General features: G+C 45.2%; 1 long non-coding RNA gene across 1 annotated transcript in view; it reads right to left on the reverse strand.

The window, feature by feature from the left end:
* Positions 1 to 26229, reverse strand: part of LOC119969558 — a 206247-nt gene that overhangs the window by 74264 nt on the left and 105754 nt on the right. The window lies entirely within an intron of this gene.

Consider the following 26229-nt stretch of genomic DNA (forward strand, 5'->3'; position numbering starts at 1 on the left):
GTATTAGAACCATCCTCAAAAAGCATAGGCAAGAACATTCATTGTACATTAGGCTTCATCTAGACTTCACTTCCCACAGCAATCTGGCAAAAATGACCAGAATATCAAATAAGCCAGGCTACTTTGGGTTTCGCTTTCAACAAATTCAGACTGTAACATCTGCTGCAATTATGTTTCCTTTTCCTTTGCAGGTTTTGGTTTCACCTGAATCTGTCTCTTGTTTTAGATTTTGGACGGCAGCTTTTTATCATTCTACCATTCACGCCTCCTCTAGTCAGAGCTTTTGGGCGCGATTCTCTGCAACGGCCGACGCCGGAGTGAAACCCGGAATGTTTCACTCCGCCCTCGGAGGCCGCTCCTCACCCCCTATTCTCCCCCCCCCCCCCCCCCCCCCCCCCCCCCGGGGGCTAGGAGCGGTGTTGCGAGAAACTCGGCCGCGACAAAGCGGCGCGCCGAGAATGACGTGGCCGGCAGCGCCTAAGTGACGTCAGCCGCGCATGTGCAGGTTGGCCGTCTCCAACCCGTGAATGCGCGGTTGCCGTCTTCTCCTCCGCTGCCCCACAAGACGTGGCAGGTTGATCTTGCGGGGCGGCGGAGGGGAAAGAGTTTGTCTCTCAGAGACGCCGGCTCGACGATCGGTGGGCACCGATCGCGGGCCAGTCCTCTCACGAGCACGCCCGTGGTGCTCGATCCTCTCTCCGCCCCCCACAGGTCCCATACTTACCTGTCGCGCGATGTTCACGCCAGCAGCGATCAGGTGTGGTTGCCGCCGGCGTGAACCCGTCGGGGTCGTCAGGCCGCATGGCCCATCCGGACAAAACATGACACGCCATTTTGGGGGGGGTGGGAGAATCACGGGGGTGCCAGAGCGGCCCTCCCGCGATTTTCCCACCCGGCGTGGGGAGCGGAGAATCGCGCCCCTTGTTTCTTCACTTGTCCCATTGCCACTCCCTACAGCCTTCCACCAAGTATTTTGTTACTTAATCTCTCCTCTGCTCCAACAGATCACAAACCTTCCTTTTATTCTTTGGCTAATCACCCCCTGCTTAAAACCTATTCCATTTCCATCTATCCAGTTCTGATCAAAGGACATTGATCTGAAACATAGAGTCACACAGTACAGAAGAGACCCTACAGCCCATCAAGTCTACACCAACAGAAAAAAACTCTTCTAATCTACACCAGTCCCATTTCCCAGCATTTGGCCCATAGCCTTGAAAGTTGTGACATTTCAAGTGGTCATCCGAGCATGTTTTAAAGAGTGTGAGGTTTCCTGCCTCAACTACCCTACCAGGCAGTAGAATCCAGGTTCTCACCACGCTCTGGGTGAAATAAACTTTCCTCAATTCTCCTCTAAACCTCCTGCCTTTCACCTGAAAATGATGCACTTTGTTATTGGCCCTTCAATGAAGGGGAACAGCTGCTTTCTATCCACCCCGTCCAGGCACCGCATAATCTTTTATTCCTCAATCCGGTTTCCACATTAACTGTTTCTCTCTCCCCACAGATGCTGTCAGGTCGTCTGAGTATTTCCAGCATTTTCTGTTTTTATTTCAGATTTTCAGCATCTGGTTTAGTTTGGATTTAAATTGGCCTGTAAAAGTATTCATATGCACATGGACAAACATCCCTTGATATATAACCAACCTTTGCTCTTTACAATCGTTTAATTCCGAGCCAAAGTGAAAACTGTATTGTTATTGTGCATTCTAGTGGTGTTCCGCCAGTGTATTTAAGGGCTGATTTTCTAAATATATGGTACAAGTAGAGATCCTTGGTCATCAGCTGTGTACATCAAGAAATTGCAGATGCACTGCCTCTAATGGCCAAATACCTGTGATTTCTCGTTCAACGTGAGTAGAAGGTGAGAGTCTGTTATAGTCGTGTCGCCTTGGAAAATCTGAGTGTAATCATTTACATGATTTTTTTTGTCCATGATTTTAATGCCCATTAAGATAATTAGTCCGTAAACACCTCCCGGCTTTTCAGAAAATGGCCACGCCTAAATGAAGATTTAGCTAAATCTGATCCATGCTTGACTCAAGAGTCTTCACTGCAGCCACTAAGGAGAGGATTTTATGGGGTCTGTAAGTGCGAGAAACATGCCTGTGGGATGACTTAATTAGGCGGGAGCCAAAATTGTACTTTCCCGATAGGGGGTTTAAAATTTAGAGATTAACTCAGTGGTGTGTTTGTGGCAGGTTGGGCTTTGCACCATTCCATATAGTTTCCTAATTGTAATACATTTCCATATGAATACTCGTTATACTACAGCGGTTTATAATTGCATTCTACCTCCATGATCCAGGCAGCAACGTATGTGAAACCCATGGCACCCAGTTCACATTCTTTTAAAGGTGGCTTGGAACACTGTGCAATTGTGTCTGAGGTCATCGGTTTTCCTTGTTGAAATCTGTGGCGCAAGGGAGGAGAGCAGGACAATGGCAGCTTGAATGACGGCTCAGAATCAACAAGGGCGAGTCAGTGGTGAGGAGGATTTTGTGGAATGGGGTTGGCGCATGCATGAATGAAATGGGAAGGGCCTAGCATCCTGTGTATGGTGGGGGACAGTATGAGCTGTCAGTCAAGGTAAGAAAATGAGGGGCCTAAAGGGTGTTGGCAGTACTGTCCAACACTTCAGGGTGTTGGTTAGTAGAGTTCTTACAGCGGTATGAGCTCAAATGCAACATTTCAATTACCTCCCATGAGAGTGATCTCAGACAATGCTCTCTGCACTGCATAGAAGGTGGCCCAGATGAGCCTATAAGTTCAGCCATGTCCCACAGAATGGCAAGTACAACACTGGATAATAATGTGAACATTCAACAGAGTGAATGCAAAAAACACAACATTGTTTCTTCCACAATAAAAAAATGTCCCTAATTCCCCCTGTAACCATTAGTGTGTGTCAGCCATGAAGCATGACAGCATATTTCACTCTCTGACTAAGTTAATCTCAACAAATAACAATGATGCGCACATGTATAAAATGAAACTAAGGTATGGTGAAATATTCACAAATGAAATTTAAATTTGAAAAATAGCCATGCCACCTTTGTGCTCTCAATGAGCCTTATGTTAAAGGAAATGGAGTTGGCAGGAAAGTTATTGTACTAATCCGACAGGGTGGGAATGATTATCTTCCCTATGGTCCTTGTGGAGTATGAGCCCCATCCCCCCCCCCACCCCCACCCCGCTGCCCCCCCAGGGGTGGGGGATCTCTACTGACCTCTGTGTAAAAGATCAGCCAGTAAAGCACTGACCAGAAAGGAAGCCAAGCTGTATATACATTGTGTTGTAAATAAAGAGTTTGTTTCTTTATTTTTACTTGGTGCAGACTCCCCATGTCCTTGATATGCCCATGATAAAAAGCCTTCATTTTTGTCCAGGGGGCTCTTTTGTAGTTAGCTGACCGTGCGTTTCACCACTGTATACGTTTCCCTGCCACATGATCACACGTGTCTCCCGTGTGCGTCGCTGGCACTTTAAATTCTTATTAGAAGCATGTGGGAGCCAGCAAAAAGCAAGAGACTGGAATCAGCAATCATTTCCTATTCTGCCGCCATGAATTGTGCACCCCAGTTACAATTACACCCTGAGAGTCACAAGTTGTAAAGAGTTCAATTCTGTTCTGCTTCAACATTGTTGGCAACAAAAATGAAAACTTTCCTGTGGACAACATCATCAAAGTTTTTAGTAGGAAATATCTCAAAGTGCTTCCAAGGGTTGTGAGTGAAGTAGTCCCAAAATTAAGAAGGAGAGCCTGGGGCTGATTAAAAACTTGGTTGAATGGGAAAGTTTTAAGAAAAGTCTAAAAATATCACAGCAAGCTGACAGGCATAACCGGCAACAGTGAGACAATTGGTGATGGTGCCTAAGCATCATGAAAATAGGGGTGGGGCAGGAGGAATTACAGGAATAGGAATGGTCAGTGTGGCTCTATTGGTACCACTCTTGCATGTGACTCAGAAGGATGTAGAGTGAATTCCCACTTCAGAGATTTGGGCTGAAATTTTCCAGCCCTTCCCCACAGTGGAATCTTAAAGTCCCACCGATGGCTACCCCTGTGTCATGTTCCCTGGCATGGAGGGTGTGGAGCACACAAAACCCCAGAGATACTGTTGGGATCAGAAGATCCCACCGCCGGCCAATGGTAGCTGTCACCACCGACCAATAGTGGGCTGCCTCGCCCACAGGAAATACACTGCAGGGAACTGGAAAATCCCATCCCTTGAGCTCAATAATATAAATTTTTTTAAATCAATTTACCCAAATTTTTTTTTCCAATTAAGGGGCAATTTAGCCTGGCCAATTATGCTACCCTGCACATCCTTTTGGGTTGTGGGGATGAGACCCATGCAGGCACAGGGAAAATGTGCAAACTCCACACGGACGGTGACCGGGGGCCGGGATTGAACCAGGCTCCTCGGCGCTGTGCGAGAGCAGTGATAACCACTGCGCCCGTGCTGCCCATCTCAAAATTCTAAAGTTATCCCCATGTGGTTCTGCACTGGCAGAGGTGTGGGCGAGATCCTCCAGCTGTTCACGCCGGTGGGATCTTCAGCTCCCGCTGACGACGCACCCCAGCATCATGGGGTGGATTCAATGGGCAATCCCATTGACAGCAGTGGGACCAGATGATTCTGCTGACAGGCCAATTCCTCCTGCCACTGTGAAACACGCCACGGGGAGGCCAGAGAATTTTGCCCACTGTCTATGGGATGAGATTTTAAAATGAGGCCCACCTACTCCCTTGGGTGGACATAAAAGATCCCTTGCCACTATTTCTGAACAACATCTCATGTGTCCTTCCCAATATTCATTCCTCAATCAAGATCACAAAAACAGAATCTCTGGTCATTATCATGTTGCTGTTGGTTCGATCTTGATGTGCACAAATTGACTCCACTTCAAATGTACTTCATTGGACATAAAGTACATTGGGACACACTGAACTCATGTGGAAGGCTTTATATAAATGCAAGTCACTTTTAATGAAGGGATTTATACAAAAGGAATGTTAAATTTTACATGAGACTGGGATGATGGGCAAGGTACCAGCAGCAAAATTTTAATGAGTTGGATTTGGAAGAAAAAGACAGATGTATCAATAAATGACCAAGTGAGCATTCCATGATCACTGATTCCAAAGAGAAAGTTGGATGAGAAATAGAGGGAACAAGAAATGAAGGGTAAGAAGTTTGGAGAAACAGGAAACAAATTCAAATAAGGCTGGCATATGCTAATTAGCCCATCTCCAATGGTTTCAGGGTAAAGAGAAATTGAAACCATGAAGGAAAAAAGGGAATATGGAGGGGAGACAGATCATGAAAGCAGCAGAAAAATAAAAGGGATGCGGCAGAAAATATCCTAGAAAGCGATGAAAGCACATTTGCAGTCGTCTTCTTCACTTCTGTGCCAGAACACAGATCAAACCCCACATTGTTGGCACTAATCTGATCCACGTCAAACCATCCAGCCAACTGAGATAACCAGCCTCCCAAATTTACACAGTACTGTGGGGAAAAAGACACATTTCAACCATTTGGAACAGATCACATTTAAATTTTATGTATAAATGAAATTACTTTCATAACTTTTGCTGCTATTCCTGGACATCATTGCAGGAGTTCCTGAGGGTAGTGTCATAGGCCCAACCATCTTCAGCTGCTTCATCAATGACCTGCCTTCCATCATAAGGTCAGAAGCGTGGATGTTTGTGGATGACTGCACAATGTATAACACTATTCGCGACTCCTCAGATAATGAAGCAGTCCATGTCCTAATGCAGCAGACCTGGACAATATCCAGGCTGACAAGTGGAAAATTACATTCGCGCCACACAAGTGCCAAGCAATAACCAGCTCCTCCAAGAGAGGCTATAACCATCGCCCCTTGACATTCAGTGGTATTACAATCACTAAATCCCCCCACAATCAGAAACTGAACTGGACTAGTCATATTAATATTGTGGCTACCAGGGCAGGTCAAAGGCTAGGAATCCTACGGCGAGTAACTCACTTCCTGACCCCCCAAAGCTTGTCTGCTGTTAAAAGGCACAAGTCAGGAGTGTAATGGAATACCCTCCACTTGTCGGGTTGAGTGCAGCTCCAACAACGCTCAAGAAGCTCAACAGCATCCAGGAAAAAGCAGACCGCTTGATTGTTCTCACTTCCACAAACATTAAAACCCTCCACCACCAGCGAACAGTGGCAACTGTGCACCTACAAGATGCACTGCAGTAACTCACCAAGATTCATCAGACAGCAACTTCCAAACCCACAACACACAACCACTACCATCTAGAAGGACAAGAGCAGCAGATACCTGGGAACCCCACCATTTGGAAGTTCCCCTCCAAGTCATATAACCACCCTGACTTAGAAATATATCACCATTCCTTCACTGTCGCTGGGGCAACATCCTGGAAACCCCTCCCCAACAGCACAGTGGGTATACCTTCACCTCAAGGACTGCAGAGGTCCAAGAGGGCAACTCATCACCACCTTCTGATGACAATACATGCTGGCCTAACCAGCGGTGCCCAGAACCCGTAAATGAATAATTTGAAAAAATTACAATGCACCAGCCTAGAAACAAGTAGATGAATAATTTGAACAAATGTTTATGGCACACCCTCCGAATAACTCTTTTTTTGGCTTGTGCTTTGTTGGCTATATTTTGAGATCCCGACAAGGAGATAACCCATATTGAATGGACTTCAAAAATGGCGTCGGGGCCTAATTCTGTGAGTCCCACCCCCACTACTGTCATGGTAACATGGTAATTTTGAAGGGTGCCGGACAACGGTGCGTGTGCCGAACCTGAATGCAGCTTGTTTTATTAAAATAATGATAATAATCTTCATTAATTAATGTCACAAGTAGGCTTACATTAACAATGCGACAAAGTTACTGTGAAAATCCCCTAATCACCACATTCCGTCGCCTGTTTGAGTACACTGAGGGAAACCCACGCAGATATGGGAAGAACGTGCAGACTCCAGCAGTGAGCGGGGGGGGGGGGGGGGCCTGCGATGGCCAGGCTAGCGACCGGGGACAACGATCTGTGGGCCCGTGCGATCTCGGGGGGGGGGGGGGCTTTATTTTCAGGCCGCTCTGCGGTGTGAGTCCAGCCATGCCGCGCGGGGCAGCTCCTGAAGACTGCCGCCTTGCGCATGCGTGAACACCCGACCAGAATTGCAGGGCTACGTATCGGCAGGCAGAGCTGCATGGAGTACTCCAGGACACTGCTAGCCATCTTCAAGTAGGAGAATCACTCTGGACTTTCTTCTGGAAAGTCCAGAGTGAAACACCCGTGTTTTGACGCGGGAGTGGGGAAATAGCCCCATTATTGGAGAATCCCGCTCAGTGACTCAAAGTGGAAATCGAACCCGGGTCCCTGGCACTGTGAAGCAACAGTGCTATAACACTGTCCTAATGTGCCGCCCATTGTGCTATCGTGCCGCCCTTTTCCTACATTGGTGGCTCCATTTCAGAAGTATTCATTTCAGATCCACTGCAGTCTGGTGTAGTTCACAGCAGCTCAGTGATGTTGCAAACCCTGTTCTGCAATCAGAAACCCTTTGACAGGTAAGTTCAAAAGGAGTTGACAAGACCCTATGTCATAATAGAATGCTATATGATAAGTTGTGTATGTTTTTAATACTGTGGTTGAGGATGGAGCCTCATTCTTTCCGTTGGATTGATCAAATAAATTCTGATATATCTCACAAGCCATTCTAAAGGAATACACAACAATAAATGATCGACTGGCTGCCATATATGTTGAACCGAAAGATGGTTGAAAGTCATGTATCTCTGGATTTCCAGATTGAGATTCTCCAAACCCCTACCAACGGATTCAATGGCAAGCGGGGGAGAATACGGCGGGAGGCCTAAAAGGCAGTTTCAAGCTAGCGTGAATTTCCAATGATATCTTCCACTGGTACCCGCCATAGCGGAGCAGCAACCTGCAGGAGGCTGGCATGAACTTCATTTGCACCCTGCTAATGGGATTCAGATAAAGGCCTGACCACCTATGCCCGATTCTCCACAGGAAAACATGCTGGCATGAGACATGTTTGAAAAACCATGGCGTGCAGATGTTGGGACCCACCTAGATAATGTCTGGGGCTGTGTTATGCGAATGAGTTATTCGGAAATTTGGTCCAGAAATAATATCGAAGGTGTAGCAGGCAATGAAGGGGTTAAATCGACCGAGTGTAAATACTGCTAGCATAGAGTCAGAGAGATACGCCCACACCTGGCCAAATACGTTGGTTAGACTTAAACTCGTTAGTGGGAATGCACAGGATGCCCCCAGATCCATTGATCTTTGGGACACTCCTGTCTGACCAGCTATTAGCCTCTTACAGTGCCTGATGGCCTCTTTGTCCTTCAGTAGGAGGTTAGTTGCATATCAATACCATGGTTCTGTTCTTTTGTATATACAGGAGTGTACCATCAAACAACCAAGATAACAATGATAGATCCAAGTCTGGAAATCCCAGAGAACCTTTGTTTGAGGGGGTGGGCAGAGTGTAAAGAGAGAGAAAAGAATCCTGTTTTGAACAGGTTCAAGAGAAGGTTTTGAAAGGTAGAAAAGGGTTCTGATCAAATTTCCCTAACAGTAGAAAAATTGCTTCCTAAATGCATGTATTGCCTTTGCCTCTCTGTGTAAGTGGAACGAGAGCTGCATGTTTATTTAAATGCTGTTTCATGGGAATGAGTGTGTTAACGTTAAGACACTACATGTAACCTGCTAATGATTGTTAGAGTTGAAGTTTAAAAGTTTACATATTGTTTTCATTTCTTTTGTTTTAATAAAGGATGGAGGCCAACAGCAACCCTAGGCCCCGGACCTAGGGGGGGGCACATCTGCAGGTGGACTTGGTATGTTCCTGGATGTCTACTTTTGTTCTCAGGAGGTCCAAGTTCGCGACTCAGAGTGTTCCCGGAGATCTACCCTCACTTTTAGGAGGTCAGCTTTCTTTCTTCAATAGTGGGTCAGTGATGTTGGGTGCCTTCCCAACAGTGTGTCCATACAGAATAGTGGAATATGCACCATCAGGACTGTCCTGCCACGGAATACAACGCAAACCCCCCCGGTTGCAAAATTAATGAGATTGTGGCCAGAGGATTTGGTATGTTTTCCCGTTGACTTCCACTGTTAAAAAGAACTCCACGTTCCTACTCCCGCCCATGCCACAGGACTTAGTCCCAAAATGGAAAAATTCCATCAAAACATACACGTGAATGACAATGTTAGATGGGAGAAATAATAGGTAAAATAGAAGGAATATTAAAAAGTTTTAAAATGCCTATGTATTACAACCTAACTAGAAATTATGGATGTCCACAACGTACGTTGATTTTTAAAATGCCACAAATAAATGCAGAAAGTAACAAGTAGGCAAATGAAACAATGGACTTTATATCTAGAGGACTGGAGTATAAAGACACAGAAGTTATGCTGTAGCTTTACAAAACATTGGTTAGATCCCACTTGGTGTACCGTGAGCAGATCTGAGCACCACGCCTTAAGGAAGGATATTTTGGCCTTGGAAGGGGTACAACGAAGGTAAAGATAAACTATTTCCACTGGTTGGGGATTCTAGAGCTTGTGGGCATAGTCTAAAAATTAGGGCCATACCATTCAGGAGAGATGTTAGGAAGAACTTCTATACTTAAATGATGGTAGAGGTTTGGAACTCTCTTCCGCAAACGGCAATTTCAAATGGCTAGATCAGTTTTAATTTTAAATCTGACATCGTTAATTTTTTGTCAAGCGGAGGTATTAAGGGATATGGACCAAAGGCAGGTTTATGCAGTTAATCTACAGATCAGCCATGATCTCATTGAATGGAGGGGCAGGCTTGAGTGGCTGAATGGCCTACTCCTGTTCGTATATATCTATGTCATGTGGGTTAACTAGCTAAAAATATATATCTTTAGGTTGCCTCAGGTTTACTGCAAACCTAGAGAGCTTGACTTAAAAAAAAACACAAAGCTGCATTTCCACAGTTCCAAAGCCATGTCCTGGATTTTAGACAGGATGTGAATTCTGTGTACAGTGCAGTGGGCAGAGATAGAGGTGCAGTTTGTGGCTGGGGTAGTTGTGAGAGCAGGAAATCCCGAAAGCCCTACAGAATTTAACTTAAGCGATGCTTTAGCTTTTTCTGCAGGCCTCCCAACCACAGAAACCTGTTTGACAGGTTGTTAAGGCCTTTTGGGCAGGAGGCAAAGGAAAGGTTAGAATATGTGGAGAGTGAATGACTCTGCAGGTCAGGGGTATGAGCGGACCAGTCTCTAATCACAAACCAGGGTGTCCTGATCACAGGAAGTGGGGGGGGGGGGGGGGGGGGGGGGGTCCCAATCATGGGTTGTGGGGAGGAATCAACTGACTCCTCCACTGTCAACTGAACGTTCAAATCACAAGAATGGGGTGTGGTTCGATGGCAGGCGGACTTGGGGGTCGAGCGTAATTTTCATTGCGGGTGTCCACTCTGGGGGTGGTTTTGTGCTTATTGGGTAGCAGCCCAGCTCTTCCTTGCCCAGAAGAAGTGTTGTAAATGCACAGTTACCTGATGGATTCAACCCTTTCAAGTGCCCATTGGTCTTGAAAGCCCAGCCTTCTACGTTTAAAAATAGAATGTCTGCTAAAATGAAGGCACGTAACCGCCTCATAGTAGTTAATGGCAACCCACTTCCAGCAAGCAGATTGGCTGTCTGCCCCTTGTCAACTGCATTAAAGTCAGAATTGGGGACGTCCGGTGACGGGGATTTGCTGAGCAGTCACACATCAGGTGGCTCTCCTCCTTAGAATACCCTCATCTTATCTTAGAACAGCACAACAGACGGTGCCAAGCATCAGTAGCTCCAGAGGCCGTGAAGAAACAAAAAGCGCCAAAAACAATGAGAAACAAGAGGTCGAGAAGGTGGACACACGAGGCAGCAAAGTGCTGATCACACCAGGGCAAGAGGGACTGGCAAATGCACATGGGGCTCTCCCTCGCCGAAGGGTGGATGGAGGAAGTTTCTCTCGATGGAACGAAGGGAGCTCAGCGAAGAGATAAAGACCGACAGTCAAGCAGCAGTCAAGGTTAGCAGTCACGGAGGCCCTGGCCATCATGCAGGTGGCCCTGGACAAGGCAGAGAGGCAAATGGAGGCCCAGAGGATTGCCATTAAGGAATTGGAAAAAACCTAAACAGATCAGAGTGTCTGGATCGCCGCCCCAGAGATGGAAATAGCGAGATTGGTGGTGAAGCAGGGAAGTCGAAAAAGGAAAATAGAGGACCAAGAGAACTAGTCACAGCGCCAGAACGTAAGGATTGTGGGCTTCCCGGAAGGAATCGAAGACAGGGACCCCACGGACTATGTGGCCCAGATGTTGGGAAACCTGGTGGGAAGGGACAGCTTCCCCACCCCGCAAGAAATAGATAGAGTCCACTGGTCACTCCGGCCGAAACCCAAGGCCGGAGAGCAGCCGAGCGCGATAATAACCAAAATTCACTGGGTACCAAGACTCCTCCCCCTGGGACCGATGTATAAAGATCAGTGCCTTAGAGCCAGCCTGTCAGTTCATCTGAAGTTTAACGACGAATAGGCTGGCTCTGTTGTAAGTGTATTAAAGCCTCTGTTCAGATCCAACTACACGTGTTCGCTGAATTGATGGTTCCATCAATTTAATACACTTAAGAAGCTGATGAAGTAAAGCATGGAATCCGTTCTAAATCCAGGACGTCTAGAACTCGATCCGCAGGATGCAGAGGCGAAAGAAACCTTCTGCCACTGGCTGAAATGTTTTAAGGCCTACTTGGCCGAAATCAGCACCGCTGAAACTACGGAGGAACAAAAGCTCAGCCTACTGCATGCGAGGGTAAGCCACAGAAGTTCTACACAACTAAATCCAGCCGGTTCCTACACCGCAGCGCTGGCGATTTTGGACAAAATGTATGTTAGGCCCATGAACGAGGTCTTTGCCCGGCATGTGTTCACGACTCGCCGACAACGGGCTACTGAAACTTTAGCTGAGTTTGCACGCGAGTTGAACAATCTCTCAAATGACTGCAATTACCAGGCCGTAACCGCGGCCGAACATAGGGAGATTGCTGTGCGGAATGTTTTTGTAGCGGGCCTTCGATCTAGCTATGTACGCCAAAGACTATTAGAAAATGGGGCCCAGGGCTTAGAGACTACCGTAGAGGCTGCTATCACGCTGGAAGTTTCCTTCCGCAGCCTCAACTCGTTTCCCGCGGACCCCGCTAACCCCGCATGGGCCCCTGACCTGAGGACCCCCCAAGCCTGTGCCGCAAGGCCCCCCAGCTATCGCGCTGCCACAGCCGGCCGCCCTACTGTCCCAGTCAACTACTCAAACTATCCAGCTGCTCCAGCTAATTACTCAGCTCCCCCAGCCAGCTACTCAGTTTGCCAAACCAGTTATTCAACTGCTCCAGCCTGCCACTATTCAGCTCCCCAAACCAGTTATTCAACTGCTCCAGCCTGCCACTTCTGTGGACAAAGCCAGCACCTGCAGCAGCACTGCTCAGCCCGATCCGCAATGTGCAGCAGCTGCAGGAAGAAAGGCCACTATGCTAAAGTGTGCCTCAGCAGAAGGGCCCCAGCCCTCAACACCCCAACAGTCCAAAAACATCGCCCCCAGCACCAGCAGGCCCGTGGGGCCCGAAACGCTGCGGCCTACACTCCGGCTCCGCCCCCTCCCTCCCCTCCCGCCCCCTCCCGCCAGACAACAGACCCAAAAGGAAAGAGGTGTGCGTAGGGGGGAGAGGGTTAATAGGGGAGAGGAGGGAGGAAGAGAGCAAGGAGGCACAAAACCAACCATACTCCTCACGGTGGGGTAGGGGGGCCCTCAGGACCAAACACTTATGTACAGGAAAAAACGAATAAGAGCAACTAACATGAGGCAATATATGTAGCACTATGATATCCCAATAGGTTCAGGTGTGATGAACCGACGAACAAAGAAGACATACCAGATAGAAAGAAGGGGAGAGGGGCTTGGGAAAGAGGGGGAGTTGGGGTGAGGAGTACAAGTCAAAACTGGGCACCTATTAAAAAATGTGAATTTTAACTGATGTATATCGTTTCTGTGTCTGCTCACTTTCATCTTTGTTCTGTATAAAAAGTAAACCCCTCATAAAAACATTTTTTTAAAATTCAGAACCCAAAACCCAAACTTCTTCATTTTATCATCTGACATGACCTGTTTTGAGGAGTTAAGAATCAGCCCAATGTTTCACAAATGTTTTTATAATTAGCAGCCTGAGTATATGAAAAAATTGCAAATGTTAATTCTCTTAACAAACCCCAAGGGGTAGAATATATCGTGATCAAAATGAATTTAATTTTTGCTTTCTTTATGGTCTAATAATTACAGCATGCAGATTGTCCAAAAACCTCCATTAAAAACATGTCTGTTTTACAGCATAATTTGTTCTGTAATTAGTATGCTCTACCTCAGCATGCATAGAGAAACTGCTTGTGTCTTCAAATTCAACTACAAAATGGACATGGATGTTGCCAGATCATGGATTTTATACCCTGTTGGCTTTTTTTAGTTTAAAAGCTTTCAATGGCTTTTGCAAATCATCCACACCATTGCTCTTCTGAATGGTGCTGGTGTGCTTCCTCACAGCACCTTAAACACTACAAAGAATATATTTAAGTGGTGTGTTCCATAAGAGCAATTACCATATAAAACAACCGCAGCAGGAATGAGGATTGTTAATTCTGTTGTCTCACTCCAATTTTTATTTAGATATTTATTGTAGTTAGGATTTGCTCTAATATCAGACAGAACATTATGCAAATTTGAATTCAACGAAAGAGGAAATCCATGATGAATATTACAACTCAGCCTTGCAGTCCTGTGATAAAATGGTCAGACATTTGCCTCTGGCACTGGAACTCAAGGTTGGAATACACATAAAGGTTTACATGCCAACCTGCTTAGTAGTGTAATGAGTGTTGTCAATTTGATGGAAATGCTCATTCTCAGGATTACTGTTCCCAATAGTCAATTCCTGATGGGAGAAGATAGGGAAATTAGGCAAGAGTATTGTTGGCGTAAACTGTACCATTTCTCCATTTTCCTGTGTAGGAATGAAAGGGCTGTGCATGGAACAACTGGTGTAAATAGGACATCATCGAATTACAATCCTCTCTGACATACTCTAGATCATTGAGCTTCAATGCAATAATTTAAAATCCTCATTCTTATTTTTAAATCCCTGCATCTTCCATTCAATCCTATCTCCACCAATTGTATATGCCCCTCCAGACTTATTTTGACCACTGATCAGCTACTGCCCCTTCCTTCATCTCTTGACTAGTGGCAGAGCCTTCAGACACCTTGGCCCAATCTTTAGAATTTCTTCTCCAACTCGATTTACCTAATTACTTAATTCTAGGTGCTACACTTTTTTAAAGGAAAGAAAACCTTCTCAAAACTCTTCATTCAAGCTTCTGATCATCTCTTCCTTTTTGATTTGTGGTCCTGATGCAGAACAGGAGTTAATTCTTTATTTAATTTGTTAAGGCGATGCAGGTATCGCTGACATGGCCAGCATTTATTGCTCACCTGAAGATGATGGGACGCCTTTTTAAGCTGCTGCATGCCATCTGTTGCTGGTATTCCCACAGTACCTGTTAGGAAGGGAGTTCCGGGATTTTGACCCTGTGGTGGAATGGTGTTTTAATTTAAAAACAAGCAAGTGTGTAACTTGGCAGGGGAACTTGCAGGTGGTGGAGTTTCCAGGCATCTTCCTCCTTTGTACTTCTAATGGTAGAGTTCAAAGGTTTGGAAGGTGTTGTCAAGGGGCCTTGGTGAGTTGCTTGTCGGTGGTAAGCATTGCTGCCACTGTGTACCAGTGGGGGAGAGGGTAAATGTTTAAGGCCATAAATGTGATGTCAATCAAGTGGGCATCTTTGTCCTTGATGATAACAAGTTCCTTGAGAGCAGTTAGACCTGCACTTATCTAGGCAAGTGGAGAGTATTCCCTCACACTCCTGACTTGTGCCCTGTAGATGGTGGAGATATTGGGGAGTCAAGAGGAGAGTTGCTTCCCAAACTCTACACGTTCTCTGTGTCTGCATGAGTTTCCTTCGGGTGCTCTAGTTTCCTCCCACAAGTCCCGAAAGACGTGTTGTTAGATGAATTGGATATTCTGAATTCTCCTTCTATGTACCCGAAAAGGCGACGGGAATGTGGCGACTAGGGCCTTTTCACAGTAACGTCATTGAAGTGTTATTGTAAGTCTACTTGTGACAATAAAGATTATCAGAAAGATTATTATTATCTGAGCAATTTTCCACATCATCAGGAAGGAGCACAGAGTTTAATAGCTCCGATGGAGGTACAACTGTTTCTGGAACAGAAGTCGTCAGAACTACACCTACAACTCTTCCAGGACCACTGCTTAGAAGCCTGATTTGTTTTTGCAACTATCGTCTATCGTTATAACTGACCTTGTAAAAGAAAAAGGCAATCTTAGATACATTGGCAGAAACATTGAGGATCCTAAATGGTCTTCACAGGGTGGGGTATTCGAAATATTGACCAAGGGTGGGATTTTCCAACCTCCATCCACTCTCCATCACTCCGCCCCCCCCCCCCCCCCCCCCCCCCATCGGCAGGATATTCCAGTCCCCGCCAATTCCAACAGCGCTTTGTGTGTGTCTCGCCTCTCCTGCCGCCAGGGAACCTGCCTGCCACGGTGGGGGGGGGGGGGGGGGGGGGGGGGGGGTCACCCGCCAATGGTGCACAAAGCATTTTTTTTTCAGCAAGCATTGTTTCTGCTGTAATTGGCTACCACGAAAGGGAAATAGAAATCCAGCACTTCACAAGAGATTATGGCATTTGTGAACAAGGAAAGAAACAGCGTGACTCTTCAATCAATCAGATTGAAGAATCCTCACAATCACACAAGAGCCTCAACCAGAAATTATCAAGTAGGAAATATGAATTAAATTTAAAACCTGTATAAAAGGCAAAATATAAAGAGGGAAGGAGAGCTAAAAGAGGCTGATAGAAAACATGTGTTCTTTTTAAATCTTCAATGCCAATTAACATTTGAAGAAATGTAACTTCACATTTGTAAAATTGATTTTTCAGGACCAGATAGGTTGGTTGGCAATAACCCTCATGTATCATATTGCTAAAGATGAACAGACTGGAATGCACTAGCCTAACTTTTTATGCCGTTTTCACTACGGACTAATTAAGTACTATAGGTTCACACCATTGCATTGACTTTAATGTTTAGTAAATCAGTGAGGATTGTTACAGTGGAGAGAATTGGGGCATCTCTGACTGCAACTTCTGGATTTCGCCATTTAACTGCATATGTGTGGATGCTAGAAGTTGCTCATTTAGCCCGTAATAATACTGAGCTAGAGCATTATTCCTATCGCAAAATCTGGGTCATCATCTCTACATTGGTTTTTCATGTCTTTTTAAAACAATTTACAAAATTATAAAATGTATTTTTCCAGAAACACAATTCTTACAATTGAAGGTGGCCAATATAGCTGGAACATGGTCACGACCCAAACTATATCACTGGTTCTTGATTTGAAGGTGAACAAAGAAAAGAACTACAACACAGTATTTTGGCATTCTCCCCCCTCACTGCCCACAACCCCAAGTCCCTGCACGTTGCCCCCTCACTTTCCGCTGACACTCCCTCCCCACCTAGAATCCCTACAGTGTAGAAGGAGGCCAATCGGCCCGCTGCATCTGTACCAACCCTCTGAAAGAGTATTCTACCTCGGCCCATTCCCCTGTCCTAACCCTTTAACCTTGTGCATTGATCATCCACCTCACCTGCATATCTTTGAGCTGAGGGAGGAAACCGGAGCACCCGGAGGAAAACCACGCAGACACGGGGAGAGTATGTAAATTCCACACACACACAGTCACCCAAGGCTGGAATCGAACCTGGGCTCCTGGTGCGGTGAGGCAGCAGTGCTAACCACTGGGGCACCGTACTGTCAAGTTCCCCCCTCATTGCCTGCTCTCCCCTCCCGTGCCTGCAAGTTCACCCTCAGTGACCTCATCGCTCTCCCCCGCAGCACACATAATGCAACCTCCCCCCCCCACTCCCGTGTGGCTGCCCAGAAGTGCCAGGTCACTGCCCGGGCGTTTCTTTCACCCGACAGATGCTATACTAACCTTTGCGCCCCTGGAGGGATACTCTTGACTGATCCATATCTTCAAATAGCTGTTGTAAACCTTGCCGCGTAATTTCACGTCAGCGAGGTTTGAATATTTAATGAAGGGGGAATCACGTGTTGGTGGGGGTGGGGGAATGGGTAATTACATGCAGATGTATTCATAATCATTAAAATGAGGTTCTCCCTTTTGTGGATGTGCACCTTGTAATATCACTGGCGAGGGACATGGAAAATCAGGAAACGTGATTGTCTCTGAATTTTCCACCCATGTCAGAGGTCCGCTAGCGTGGGCTCAAAATCGCCCCGATGGTAAAAGTTAAAAATGGGTAGCATAGAGAATGCAGTACACAGTGGTTAGCACTGCTAGCTCATGGCATCGTGGGACCGGGTTCGATCCCTGCCCCAGGTCACTGTCCATGAGGAGTTTGCACATTCTCCCCATGTCCATGTGGGTTTCACCCCCACAACCCAAAGATGTGCAGGGTAGGTAGATTGGCCACACTAAATTTCCCTTTAATTGGAAACAATAATTGGGTATTTTAAATTTAAAAATACCAAAAAAAATCAAAGTATGCAGCAATATTTCACCTTGTACAATTGTATAAATGTTAATAATAAACACTGCACCAGTATCCTCATGATGGACATTAAAGTGGTAAAATAAAAAAAAGGGAATGTTTTCCTAGCCTGCTGGGTAAATACTTGTTGCTATTTTTAAGGGAGTGGGATATGAACCAGGCAAAAAGTCCTGATTTGGAATTGGGAAATCTCTTTAAAGGTTTATATCCGGCTTTGACAGTGGAACTGGGAGCCAGTCGGAATTCCAGGCAGCAGAAGAGAGATGATAGCATTTAGTTACAGGAGCTTAGCGCTTTTCAGAGCACTTCTTGTGGGTCACAAGGAGGAGTTGCGCTCCCTCTATTCTCGATTAAACCTGCTGAGCCTACCCTCTCCTAATTGCTGCAATTGGCAACAACCACCCCCTCCAAATCCATCCCACTGATTTCTGACCACCTCCCAGCAACCCCCCTCCCCGCAATCCCAATCCATGATTTCTTGCTACCTCCCGATATAAGAACATAAGAACATAAGAACTAGGAGCAGGAGTAGGCCATCTGGCCCCTCGAGCCTGCTCCGCCATTCAATGAGATCATGGCTGATCTTTTGTGGACTCAGCTCCACTTTCCGGCCCGAACACCATAACCCTTAATCCCTTTATTCTTCAAAAAACTATCTATCTTTACCTTAAAAACATGTAATGAAGGAGCCTCAACTGCTTCACTGGGCAAGGAATTCCATAGATTCACAACCCTTTGGGTGAAGAAGTTCCTCCTAAACTCAGTTCTAAATCTACTTCCCCTTATTTTGAGGCTATGCCCCCTAGTTCTGCTGTCACCCGCCAGTGGAAACAACCTGCCCGCATCTATCCTATCTATTCCCTTCATAATTTTAAATGTTTCTATAAGATCCCCCCTCATCCTTCTAAATTCCAACGAGTACAGTCCCAGTCTACTCAACCTCTCCTCATAATCCAACCCCTTCAGCTCTGGGATTAACCTAGTGAATCTCCTCTGCACACCCTCCAGCGCCAGTACGTCCTTTCTCAAGTAAGGAGACCAAATCTGAACACAATACTCCAGGTGTGGCCGCACTAACACCTTATACAATTGCAACGTAACCTCCCTAGTCTTAAACTCCATCCCTCTAGCAATGAAGGACAAAATTCCATTTGCCTTCTTAATCACCTGTTGCACTTGTAAACCAACCTTCTGTGACTCATGCACTAGCACACCCAAGTCTCTCTGAACAGCGGCATGCTTTAATATTTTATCGTTTAAATAATAATCCCGTTTGCTGTTATTCATACCAAAATGGATAACCTCACATTTGTCAACATTGTATTCCATCTGCCAGACCCGAGCCCATTCACTTAACCTATCCAAATCCCTCTGCAGACTTCCAGTATCCTCTGCACTTTTCGCTTTACCACTCATCTTAGTGTCATCTGCAAACTTGGACACATTGTCCTTGGTCCCCAACTCCAAATCATCAATGTAAATTGTGAACAATTGTGGGCCCAACACGGATCCCTGAGGGACACCACTAGCTACTGATTGCCAACCAGAGAAACACCCATTTATCCCAACTCTTTGCTTTCTATTAATTAACCAATCCTCTATCCATGCTACTACTTTACCCTTAATGCCATGCATCTTTATCTTATGCAGCAACCTTTTGTGTGGCACCTTGTCAAAGGCTTTCTGGAAATCCAGATATACCACATCCATCGGCTCCCCGTTATCTACTGCACTGGTAATGTCCTCAAAAAATTCCACTAAATTAGTTAGGCACGACCTGCCTTTTACGAACCCATGCTGCGTCTGCCCAATGGGACAATTTCTATCCAGATGCCTCGCAATTTCTTCCTTGATGATAGATTCCAGCATCTTCCCTATTACCGAAGTTAAACTCACTGGCCTATAATTTCCTGCTTTTTGCCTACCTCCTTTTTTAAACAGTGGCGTCACGTTTGCTAATTTCCAATCCACCGGGACCACCCCAGAGTCTAGTGAATTTCGGTAAATTATCACTAGTGCATCTGCAATTTCCCTAGCCATCTCTTTTAGCACTCTGGGATGCATTCCATCAGGGCCAGGAGACTTGTCTACCTTTAGCCCCATTAGCTTGCCCATCACTCCCTCCTTAGTGATAACAATCGTCTCAAGGTCCTCACCTGTCATAGCCTCATTTCTATCAGTCACTGGCATGTTATTTGTGTCTTCCACTGTGAAGACCGACCCAAAAAACCTGTTCAGTTCCTCAGCCATTTCCTCATTTCCCATTATTAAAACTCCCTTCTCATCCTCTAAAGGACCAATATTTACCTTAGCCACTCTTTTTTGTCTTATATATTTGTACAAACTTTTACTGTCTGTTTTTATATTCTGAGCAAGTTTACTCTCATACTCTATCTTACTCTTCTTTATAGCTTTTTTAGTAGCTTTCTGTTGCCACCTAAAGATTTCCCAGTCCTCTAATCTCCCAGCAATCTTTGCCACTTTATATGCTTTTTCCTTCAATTTGATACTCTCCCTTATTTCCTTAGATATCCACGGTCGATTTTCCCTCTTTCTTCCGTCCTTCCTTTTTGTTGGTATAAACCTTTGCTGAGCACTGTGAAAAATCGCTTGGAAGGTTCTCCACTGTTCCTCAACTGTTCCACCATAAAGTCTTAGCTCCCAGTCTACCTTAGCTAGTTCTTCTCTCATCCCCTTGTAATCTCCTTTGTTTAAACACAAAACACTAGTATTTGATTTTACTTTCTCACCCTCCATCTGTATTTTAAATTCCACCATATTGTGATCGCTCCTTCCGAGAGGATCCCTAACTATGAGATCATGAATCAATCCTGTCTCATTACACAGGACAAGATCTAGGACCGCTTGTTCCCTCGTAGGTTCCATTACATACTGTTCTAGGAAACTATCGCGGATACATTCTATAAACTCCTCCTCACGGTTGCCTTGACCGACCTGGTTAAACCAATCGACATGTAGATTAAAATCCCCCATGATAACTGCTGTACCATTTCTACATGCATCAGTTATTTCTTTGTTTATTGCCTGCCCCACCATCTCGTTACTATTTGGTGGCCGATAGACTACTCCTATCAGTGACTTTTTCGCCTTACTATTCCTGATTTCCACCCAAATGGATTCAACCTTATCCTCCATAGCACCGATGTCATCCCTTACTATTGCCCGGATGTCATCCTTAAATAACAGAGCAACACCACCTCCCTTACCATCCACTCTGTCCTTCCGAATAGTTTGATACCCTCGGATATTTAACTCCCAGTCGTGACCATCCTTTAACCATGTTTCAGTAATGGCCACTAAATCATAGTCCTTCACGATGATTTGTGCCACCAACTCATTTACTTTATTCCGAATACTACGAGCATTCAGGTAAAGTACACTTATGTTGGTTTTTTTACCTCTGTTTTGAATCTTAACATCTCCAGTTTTATTCCTTTTGTTATTACTGGGCCTATTCACTGTGCTCCCCTCAGTCACTGTACCTTGTACTGTCGCCCTTATGGATTTCTGACTATGTCTTCTCTGCCTTGCACTTTTCCCCTTACTTCCTTTTGTTTCTGTCCCTGTTTTACTACCTTCCAACTTCCAGCATTGGTTCCCATCCCCCTGCCACATTAGTTTAAACCCTCCCCAACAGCTCTAGAAAACACCCCCCCTAGGACATCGGTTCCAGTCCTGCCCAAGTGCAGACCGTCCGGTTTGTACTGGTCCCACCTCCCCCAGAACCGGTCCCAATGCCCCAGGAATCTGAATCCCTCCCTCTTGCACCATCTCTCGAGCCACGCATTCATCCTATCTATCCTGACATTCCTACTCTGACTAGCTCGTGGCACTGGTAGCAATCCTGAGATTACTACCTTTGAGGTCCTACTTTTTAGTTTAACTCCTAACTCCCTGAATTCCGCTTGTAGGACCTCATCCCGTTTTTTACCTATATCGTTGGTGCCTATGTGCACCACGACAGCTGGCTGTTCACCCTCCCCCCCCCCAGAATGTCCTGCAGCCGCTCCGAGACATCCTTGACCCTTGCACCAGGGAGGCAACATACCATCCTGGAGTCTCGATTGCGTCCACAGAACCGCCTGTCTATTCCCCTTACGATCGAGTCCCCTATCACTATAGCCCTGCCATTTTTCTTCCTGCCCTGCTGTGCAGCAGAGCCAGCCACGGTGCCATGAACCTGGCTGCTGCTGCCTTCCCCTGGTGAGCCATCTCCCTCAACAGTATCCAAAGCGGTATATCTGTTTTGCAGGGAGATGACCGCAGGGGACACCTGCACTGCCTTCCTACTCTTGCTCTTTCTTTTGGTCACCCATTTTCTATCTCCCTCAGTAACCTTCACCTGCGGTGTGACCAACTCGCTAAACGTGCTATCCACGACCTCCTCAGCATCGCGGATGCTCCAAAGTGAGTCCATCCGCAGCTCCAGAGCCGTCAAGCGGTCTAACAAGAGCTGCAACTGAACACACTTCTTGCACGTGAAGGAGCCAGGGACAGTGGCCGTGTCCCTGAGCTCCCACATCGCACACGAGGAGCATGACACGGGTCTGGGATCTCCTGCCATGTCTTAAACCCTTGGTAAACTTAAACTACAATTTCAAAATAAAAATAAGTAAATTAGACAATGAAAAGAAAAAGAGAGACTACTTACCAGTCACTTACCAGGGTTAAAGAGCACCTCCTCACACTCTGCACCGAATTACCTCACTGCACCAAATTACCAAATTTCAATCCTCCACTCTGTACGAGTCTCACTCCGGATGAGTCTCCTGGAAAGTGCTTGAAATATGATTGAAACCAGAGCCAGATATTCAGGAGATAATATTAAAGCAATAGAATTCCACTAGGCCTTGGAGCTGAGGCTGGTAGATGGTGGGACAGGCTCACAGGATTGATTAACGTACTCCTGCTCCTGTCCCTAATTTGAGTATTAAAAACATACACTTGTGTATTAGCATTAAATTGTATATGGTGCTGGCTTAATTTATTTCTAGGTAATCAGTAAATTATATATCGAAAAAATTACATCACTGAGAACTATGGTTCAAAATCTCTGTCCAGCCATAGTTCAATTAAAAAATGTAAGTGACCTCTCAAAACGTTTTACACAATTTTGTTCAGTTTTTAAACTATAAATCCTGTTTCTGACTTTTTCGTCCTGGCCTGTCAATCTGACCAAATGTTAGGCAGAAAATTAGTTTAAGAAAATGACAATGAGGTCCTGTCATTAAATTTGACAGGAGCTCCACACCTCCCAGATTTCTCCTCCACCATCACTACACTTCCCTGCTCCCTCCTGACCTCCCCATAGATATCGGGGCTATGGTGTTACGCAGGCATTAAAACACAGAAGCAGAATATTCAGCCCAACCAATCGTGGAATTCATCCTCCGCAGTTGGTCTAACCTTATGTTTCTGTCCTCTGTCCTCGACCATCTTTCTAACCTAATTTTAGTTATTGCAATGAAATGAAATGAAAATCGCTTATTGTCACGAGTAGGCTTCAATGAAGTTACTGTGAAAAGCCCCTAGTTGCCACATTCCGGCACCTGTCCGGGGAGGCTGGTACGGGAATCGAACCGTGCTGCTGGCCTGCTTGGTCTGCTTCAAAAGCCAGCGATTTAGCCCAGTGAGCTAAACCACCCCCTGTTACGTGCTTCAATAATGCATTAATCCTGTCTTTGTACTTTAAAAAAAGTTTATTCTGTTCTTTGCTTTAAACCTCATGCATTCATTCTGGCTGATTTTTTAATTACGTTTTTAGTTTAGGTCATTCCGGCTAATTATATTGTACCTCTTGTCACTTCAGTTCAGATCATTTACCTCAAGCCAGACTAGTAATGAAATCTGGGATATTTTAGTCCATACAGTGCAGGATTAAGCCATGCAGTTTACTTATCCACCAAACCATTAATGGAGCATAACATTCTGTAACAAACGCCTCACAAACCATGATTTAAACATTTGATACAGAGATGCGAAAAGTTCCTTTTAAATATTGCAAAATTCAAAGTGCAAGAAGGAAAATTAAAAACCTTTGAAAAATAATGAATTAGAGTCCAAATTTAACATGGCGAGAACTGCAAAATATAGATGTTCAGAGATATTTGACTGATCTAAGTTGGCAAAAACAATTGTATTCAGATACACCTCTTCCTTGTAAAAATTGGCACGCACATTGGCAGAGACAGAGTTCAGTGGCTGGTGCCCCTCTGTGTATGTGTGATGATTTTTTTTCTCAGTTCCTGTCTTTGTGATTGGCAACAGTACGGATTGTCTTTGGCTGAAAAGGGGAATATAAATGCCAGTTATTTTTTTGGGTTGTTTTTGTTAAAGTGAACTGCCTGCAAAAGGAAATAGAAATACAAAATCTTGGAAACATTCAGGAGGTCAGGTGGCATCTGCGGGGAGAAAAACAGACTTAACGTTCCAGATCAGTGACCTTTCATCAGAAGCCACAGATGCTGCCTGACCTGTTGAGTGTTTCCAGCAATTTCTTTTACATGTACTTCGGATTTTCAATATCCGCTGATGCCTGTAAAGGGAGGCCTGTTATAGAATTGCTATCTGTTTGCAACAGTGTCTCCAATCTAATTGTTGTTTAAATGCCAGTGAAAGCAAAAAGAAAGTCCCAAGATATAGCAATACATGAAAAGGTCATTATTAGCACATACGTTATGCGATAATTGGTATTCCCAATATTTCCTTTCGAGTAGAACTTTTATCTGTACATTTTTGAGAATCCTCAAGAGGACCAGTAAATCACAACTCCTCTGTCAATGTTATAGAAAATATATTAGTTCGCAGATGAAACTCTGAAAGCAATGCTTGGAGGGACCAGTAACTATGCATTTGATGGATCTGTAGGCAACCGAGTGAGAGCAAGGCAGGGATGTTTGGTGTTGTTTGGAACAATCTAAAAATTGAGAAAAAGTATGGGAGAGAAACAGACACATATGCACAGGGAGAGGGAAACGACGAGGGAGTCAGAGAGAGAGAGAGAGAGAAAGACAGAGGGGGCGAGACAGAGAAAGAGATAGGTAGATGTCGACACAGACAAAAGGAAAACCAGATGGACCAGAGAGAAAGGAAGAGATACATACACGTGCACCAGTAGACATACAGAGGTAAGAGAGTTATAGACACATTTGGAGTAATATTCACTTTGAGCCCAGGCAAAGAGCTGCCAGTTGGCGAGTGACTGCGACTATACACCCCTCATGGTTTTCCTTCCCTTTGAAATCAATTGAAAGGAAAATTATGTGCTCTCAGCCCATACCTAAAGTGAAAATTGCCTCTAAATGTAGAAATAAAAGATGGGCATGTGCAGATAAACACAGACGACTTACTAACTGACCGGTCTACACAGTTGGTTCAGTCTTCAACTATTTCCCTCGTTTGTTGCGAAACTCTGAACAGCAGACTTAAGCAAGCATCTGGTTTCAATGTATCTGATTCCATATAGTCTATTGCTTGATACTTCCACCTTTGGCAACCTTACATCGGGCACATATTCCAATTCTCTGGTGAATTCGTGCAAAATATTCAAGGGGGAATTATATTTGGCAGTGGGTTTTAGGTGAGCAGGGCAAGTTGCATGAACACCAGATGCTAGCATGATAACAGGGAGATTGGCCTGACATCACTGACATTGGCCTCTGCATTTTTGGAAATATTTCAATCTGGAAGATGAGTCAGAAGTAAGTCCCCATGTCTTCCGGTACAACCAAAAAGGTTCTTGTTGAGGAGATGAGGTACAAAGGGGCATCTTCTTTCCATCAGATGGGGAAAAGATGCCAAAGAATAATATTTGAAAGGCCTGGAGAGAGATGGCAGAGGTAGTCAATGCCAGCAGCACCACCCATGTGACCTGGATTCAATGCAAGAAGAATCTCAGTGTCCTGGCAGCAAAGATGAATATAAGTCTTCAAATGCACATGTATACCTGGCAACAGCACTTTCCCAGCCTTCTGACCACTTATTTCCCTTGCGGTATATCCTTCACACTACTTCTTCTCTTTCTCATTCCAGTCACAAAATCTCTGTTGCTTGCAGACTTCACAGCAGGCACTAAAAGCATTCTGTTGTCGCTATAGCAATTCCAAATTGATGAACTTCTGTGTTAACTAATTTCTAACTTCATGGTTCAGCCACTCTACAAGTATTAGCAGCACAGAAAACAGGTAATTGATCCCAACGGATTGATGCTGGTGCGTGCGATCCAAACAAGCCTCCTCCCACCTCGAACCCCATCAGCACATTCTTCTAATCTATTCCCTTATCCTTCCTGTACTTACCTAGCTTCGCCTCAAATGCATTTATTCTATTTATCTAAATTATTTTCTGTGGTCATGTGATCCATATTCTAACCATTCTCGAGGTACATAAGCTTCTCTTAATTTTCCTCGCCGCGATTCAGTGGCCTCAGTATTGA

This window comes from Scyliorhinus canicula, chromosome 7, assembly GCF_902713615.1.
Source record: "Scyliorhinus canicula chromosome 7, sScyCan1.1, whole genome shotgun sequence".
Lineage (NCBI taxonomy): Eukaryota > Metazoa > Chordata > Chondrichthyes > Carcharhiniformes > Scyliorhinidae > Scyliorhinus > Scyliorhinus canicula.